This window comes from Pseudorca crassidens, chromosome 9 (genome assembly GCF_039906515.1).
Source record: "Pseudorca crassidens isolate mPseCra1 chromosome 9, mPseCra1.hap1, whole genome shotgun sequence".
Classification (NCBI taxonomy): domain Eukaryota; kingdom Metazoa; phylum Chordata; class Mammalia; order Artiodactyla; family Delphinidae; genus Pseudorca; species Pseudorca crassidens.
This window is the reverse complement of record NC_090304.1, coordinates 93,146,587-93,153,399: the sequence shown is the minus strand read 5'-3', so window position 1 is coordinate 93,153,399 and position 6,813 is coordinate 93,146,587. Positions and strand designations below refer to the sequence as shown.

The 6,813-nt window shown below is 44.0% G+C and overlaps 1 long non-coding RNA gene across 1 annotated transcript in view; it reads right to left on the bottom strand.

The window, feature by feature from the left end:
- Positions 1 to 5,858: 5,858 nt before the first annotated feature.
- Positions 5,859 to 6,813, bottom strand: part of LOC137230888 (uncharacterized) — a 42,601-nt gene continuing 41,646 nt past the window's right edge. Inside the window, exon 5 of the long non-coding RNA XR_010946294.1 lies at positions 5,859 to 6,690. This is a non-coding gene — a long non-coding RNA (uncharacterized lncRNA). The remainder of the gene's footprint in view (positions 6,691 to 6,813) is intronic.

Here is a 6,813-nt window from a genome sequence, read left to right as displayed (position 1 = left end):
CATGTTACCCAGAACTGGCATCTTTTTTTCATGTGCCTCACGTATAGTACGGGACCGTGATCATAAGTTCATAAAAAAAATCCATCCACATGTCCTGTTCTGAAGGGCACCCTGTAGAGCTCAGGTCCCCACTCCCCCTGCCAGCCCAAGGAGCTCCCAATTCCTAAGCAGATATTAAGCTACGTGGGGCCGGTGACATAATGTTGAACAAATACAGATGCTATTTACCCTGCATCCATTTTCCTGACTATTCTTAGGGGACTCAAAAAAAAGTTTCACTCAGTTCTGCTGTGAAAGGAGCTTGCAGAATCTGCTGTTTTTAAGAGAGTGATTCTAGCAGGTTTTGGAAGATCCTTCTCCACGTTTCCAACCTCTCCTATCACGGAGACAACTCAAGGGGAGACGACTCAATTCTGCCAGCTGGTGTTAAAACAACAGACCTGAAGCTCATTTTCATAAGGTCACCAGCAAACTCCCTCAACACCAAAGCAAGGCCTTCTGCCCACTTTCACATACACCCTCAGGCTGAACATGCCTCCTTTTTCCCAGCGAACTTGCCCTTGATGTTCACTTCCAGCTGAATTCACTTGAATGGTGACCCCAGGGAGAGGGGCACGGTGAATTTTGCTTTGGGGTGCACAACGCCTGCTAGGAAGGATATGAATGCCTAGTAGGGTTTAGGTGAAGCAAAAAGGATTCTGCATCTGCTGAGTACAGGGCTCTGTGATGTGACTTTGTGTACATTTCTAGAGTCTTCTACCAGTATCACCTCCCCACCCCTGCCAAAATTCCCCAAAGCACAGATGAAAACCAGTTAGATCGATTTACCCACAGTCACACAACATGTGAGTGATAGCACTAGGATTCAAAACCAGGTTTTCTGACCCCAACGCTAGGGCCATTTCCTTGAAAGCGCCATGATGTGGAGGAAAGACGGGCTCCTGGCCCAGGCAAACCTGGATTCAAATCCTAGGTCACATCTCATTCCAGCACTTGCTAATGGCATGGCCTTGGACAATTACACTTTTTGGGTATTAGTTTCCTCATCTGTGAAATGGAGGACCTAACACCTATCTCACAGGATGGTTGGGAGGATTACATGAGTTAACGCCTGTCAAATCTAGCATGACGGCAGGCTTGAAGTAGGTATAAATAGATGTTACGTCCCTTTCTCCTGACTTTCCTCCATTTTAGAAGAGAAAAATAAGTTGAAGATATGTTTTATGGTAGTTTAGCATAAATGGACAACTCAGTGGTTTTCACCAAATGCACCATGATATCAGACAAAGGAATATTTCCACTTGCCCTACCCAGGGGCTCCCCTTCTGCCTCTTCCCAGTTACCATCTCCCTTCAAAGGTAACCACTATCCTGACTTCTGACACTATAGATTCATTTTACCTGCTTCTGACTTATATAAATGGAATCATCTAGCACGTTCACGGTTGTGTCTGCTTGCTTTCACTCACCATATTTATGAGACTTATCCATGATGCTGCATTGGTTATAGTTTGTTCTCTCTTTTCTATATAGTTTCCCAGAGTGTGAATGTACCCAATTTATTTATCCATTCCATTTTTGATAAATATTTGGGTTTTTTCCAATAGTTTGCTTTTACTAAAATGCTGCTCTGAACATACTTGTGTCTGTCTTTTGATAAATACATATGCTTTTTCTGTTAGCTCTAAGAAATGTGTACGTTTTGTATCAGTAGAAACCGCCAAAATGTTTTCCCAAGTTTTTGTTCCAATTCTCACTCCTACCAGTAGTGTTTGAGTTCTGATTGTTCCACATCCTCACGAAATACTTGGCGTTGTCTCTTTTTTATTTTAAACATTCCACTGAAAATGGGGTGATATTTCATAGTGATTTTAATTTACAGACCCCTGATTATCAAAAGAGGTGAGCACCTTTTCATATGTTTATTGATCACTTGGAGATCTTTTGAGAAAGGCCAGTTCAAGTATTTTGTCCATTTTTTCTATTGAATTATCTGCCTTTTTTCCTATTGGGTTGTAGTGTTCTTTACATATTCTGAATATGAGTCCTTTGAGAGAGATATATTTTGCAAATATCTTCTCCAGCTCTGTGGCTTGCCTTTTTTGCCTTCTTAGTTGTGTGGTTTTATCTTTTTTTTATTATTAATTGAAGTTATTAATTTTAATATAGTTTAATTCATCCATTTTTTCCCCTTATGGTTAAGTATTTTGTGTCATGTTGAAGAAATCTTTATCTAGCCTGGATTCTGAAGATATCCTTCCATGTTTTTTTCTAAAAGCCTTTATAATTTTACCATTCTCATTTAGAATTATAATTATATATTTATCTGTTTGGTGTGAGGTAGGGATTTAAAAAAAAAATTGTTTTCAAATAAGGATATCCAGTTGACTTAGCATCACTTATTGAAAAAGGCCATCCTTGTCCCCACGGCATTGCAGCCACCTTTATCATAAACGAGGTGACTGAATATGTGTGTGGGCCTGATTCTAGACTGTGCCATGTTCAATTGGTCTATTTGTCTATCATTTCATCTGTAGAACACTATCTTTATTATTGTAGTTTTAGGTAAGTCTTCAAGATACTTTCTAAAAAACTAATACCAAGATCTTCCCAATCCAGGAATTGAGGAAATCTGTGCCCCCTTCCTTGTCTCAGGTAGATTGTTCTGGTGCCAAACCATCCTTCCAGTTAGTTGGCTGGGAAGAGGGGAAGGAGTAGGGAGAAAGTAGAAAAATTTGTTTTGAACATTTCATCTTCAGACTAAGTGAGATTGGGGTAAATTGCCATGTGTCCTTCAAGGTGACGGAGCTTCAAGGTGAGGGAAAAACCTGAAGACATAAGGAAGTTCATAGAGCAATGGGAAGAGCTTGGGCCTAACAGTGAGAATTCCCAAATTCTAGGCTCAATCATATCACTCATTAGCTGTGTGACCTTGAACATCCCAGTTCCTCTGTCTGGGCCTCTTTGCCTTCTGTAAAAAGAGGGGATGGAACGAGCTGTCCTCCGATGTCCCTTCTATCTCTGAGAGTCTATAACTCTGACTCTTAGCCAAGGAAAAGAGAAACTGGTGTAGGAAATGACTCTCCAGTCTATAAAGGTATTTTTTATTACAGCAATAGAACTTTCCTATCCTTATTCATCCCCAGTGCAATATCTATTCAAAGATGTGGACTCTGTTGGGCAGGATGTCTCCTCTGTATTCAGCATGGGGCTGTTAATGACTTCCTCTGTGCTGAGATTTGGTCTAGAAAGAGACAGGTGTGGTTTTGGTGTGAGACAGCCATGGGGTTCAAATCCTGATTGTGCAACTTACTTGCTATGTGACTTTGGGATAATCACCCCACTTCTTTCAACCTCAGTTGCTTCATATGTCAAATGGAGGCTAAGAATACTTCTCATGTAATTTTTTTAATAGACCTTTATTGGTGTATAATTATTTCACAATACTGTGTTAGTTTCTGTTGTACAACAAAGTGAATCAGCCATATGCATACATATATCCCCATATCCCCTCCATCTTGAGCCTCCCTCCAACCCTCCCTATCCCACCTCTCTAGGTTATCGCAAAGCACCAACCTGATCTCCCTGTGCTATGCTGCTACTTCCCACTAGCTATCTATTTTACATTCGGTAGTGTATATATGTTGATGCTACTCTCACTTCGCCCCAGCTTCCTCCTCACCGCCCCCACCCCCGTGTCCTCAAGTCCATTCTCTATGTTTATGTCTTTATTCCTGCCCTGCCACCAGGTTCATCAGTACCATTTTTTTTTTTTTTTAGATTCCATATATATGCATTAGCATACGGTATTTGTTTTTCTCTTTGACTTACTTCACTCTGTATGACAGACTCTAGGTCCATCCACCTCACTACAAATAACTCAATTTCTTTTCTGTTTATGGCTAATATTCCGTTGTATATATGTGCCACATCTTCTTTATCCATTCATCTGTCGATGGACATTTAGGTTGGTTCCATGTCCTGGCTATTGTAAATAGTGCTGCAATGCCTTCTCGTGTACTTTTGCCAGCCTAGAATATCTCCACAAGGACAAGCTACTATTTACAAGCTACATAGTGTGGCTGCAGTGTCTAAACTCACTGTCAGGTGTCTCATCGCTTCTGACCTGTCCAGTTGCTTTCCTGCTTCTCATCCCCATCTGCCATAAGCCAGCCAATAAAGGTATCAGCAAATTAATCATTCACCTGGAGCCAACCCAAGGTTACACACACCTGCTCAGAGATTACTTGGGTTTATTTTTGGTCTGAGTTCCCAGATGCTTCAATCCTGGGGAATGTGGTTGTGAGTGTTTGTGAGGTCAGAGGAGAAGGGCTAAGTCAACAGGAAGAGTTAATGGGGGATCAGAAGTGATTATGTTCACAAACTATTTAGCCCAGGGGCTGATGCATGGTAAACACTTAATAGTGATATCTGCTGGTATTTCTATTATTCTTATTATACCTGTTCAGTTAAAGGACAGCACAGGTGTTCTCATGTGAAAAACACCTATGGTCCTGCCCCTTAGGTGGGGCATACCTAATGTGGCATTGCCTCTTTCCATGAGGAGAATAACCACAGGATTCCATCCCCCAAGCCAATTCAGCTTTTGGTTGAAACTAAACCACTGTAGGTTACTTCTTTGGCAGGAGATGGAGAGAAAAATGAAGAGATGGATTGTTAGGGAAGATGTCTGTGTCCTCCACCCAGTGGCTCCTAGGGAGCACTTCCTTCCCTATAGAAAACAGGATTCTCCTATAGTTGGACTCTCTGAGCTGTCAAAGGCCCCTGTGGCCAGAGAGTAGGCCTCTGGTCACTAGTCTCTTAGCTTCCACTGGTCAAAAAAGGACCACTTTATCTTTCCCACTCCATCACTGTGCCCTGCAGAGGTGACTGCCTGCTGCTCAGTTATGTCTCTGTGCTAGAATCACCCCCCAAACCCCATCAGACGTTACAGAGAGGTATTGCCTTCTTCTCTGTCTCTTCTTCTGTGTGGCTGGAGGGGAGCAGGTTGGGCACACAGGCCCTCAGCAGGATATAACAACAGATCTGTGCATTGCATGCAGTTCCCAGCATATTTGTTTGACCCATGTCCAGGTTCACTTAGACATCTGCTTCTAAGCTGACAGCTGAACATAAAAGCAGTCCCAAGTGGCTGTTTTCAGGTCTTCAGCACTGGTTAGCCGCAGTTGGGAAATCTTCTCCTTCCCTGTGCCCTTAAGTGAATTATCACATGTTATCAAGTCAGAGCTTCGGGGTGGCCGAGCCGTAGCTCTGCTGCTCCTCCTCTGATGATCCATCACCCACCAAGTGGGTGATTAAGATATTCTCTGCCTGGGAGTGTGCATCAATCTGTGGCTTGGCTGTCCTTTCAAGGGGGCATGGCAGAGGAGCGCCTGGCATTCCTGTCTCCTAGATGTTTGAGTTGCACGCTCTGTACCTTGAATCCACTGAGAGATCCTGAATCTGATCACCAATCCACCTCCAGCCCATACTAACTCCCTCCCAGTCATTGCCCCTGCATCCAAGCCATTCAAGGGACACCTTATTCCAGCACCAGCCCTCCCAGAGCACAGGATGCCAGGTCTGCCCCACAGTGCCCAGGGACGTGCCCTCCAGCCCCTCCTTGCCCCTCTGCAACCAGGTCATCCCTGCTGCTCTCAGCCCCCAGGCCACGTGGAGGATTAGATTGCACATGAATAAGCAATATTCACTTGGCTCTGAAAGCCTAGAATAAATCCCTTGAGCTGCTGTACGGGAGCAGTGCAATATTTCCCATCTCCTCCCCATCCCCTACCTCCCCCCTCGCCCGGCTCCTATTCCATTTGAAGGCCTTTTTTTCTGGGATGTACCTGCAGGTGGGTAACTATATTAGAAAAACACCATCAAAACAAAGCATTCAGAGCAGAATACCAGATCCCTAGGAGGAGTCACTCGACTAACAATAAGGAGAGGTGCTGGAAGAGAGCATCCCCCATCTGACCTCTCTCTCGGCTGGGAGGAGGATGGTGGTCAGTCCTTTGCTTTCTGCACAAACTCCTAGTGGTCACCAGCCCCACCTGTGGAAGGAAAAACCTCCCAGAGGCTTCACAGGAGCCACCCACCCTGTGAAAATCCTGCCCTTCAGAAAGGGCTGGAAACGCAAGGCACCCCTGTGGTATGACGTCTTAGTTAGCTCAGGCTGCTTTAACAAAACACCATAGACTGGGTGCCTTAAACAACAGACATTTATTCCTCTCAGTTCTGGAGACTGGGCAGTCCAAGATCAAGGTGTGGGCAGATTCAGTTCCTGCTGAAGGTCCTCTTCCTGGCTTGCAGACGGCCGCCTTCTTGCCGTGTGCTCTCACGGCCCTTCTTTGGCGCTTGTGCATGGACAGAGTAGGGTCTCTCTGTCTTCTTCTTCTTATAAGGGCACTAATCCCATCAAGAGGGTCTCACCCTCATGACCTCATCTAAACATTATTACCTCCCAAAGGCCCCACCTCCAAATATTACTATCACATTGGGGGTTAGGGCTTCAACAAAGGAATTTGGGGAGGATGCAAAAATCAGCCCACAGCAAGGTGACTGACACTTTTTACCAACTCACAGTGAATATTTAACAAAAATTGTAGGAGTCAAATCCCGCCTACCACTTACCAGTTGTGCTTCCTTAGGTAAGTGACTTTATCTCTCTGTGCCTCATTTTTCTTACCTGTCAAGGGGGAAATAATGCTCTTCATTGTGATGCTAAGTCACAGTGAAATGTTTAGAACTGTGCCTGACCCATATTAAATGCTTAAGAAACATGAACAATTTTTAAACTCCTTTCATCCTG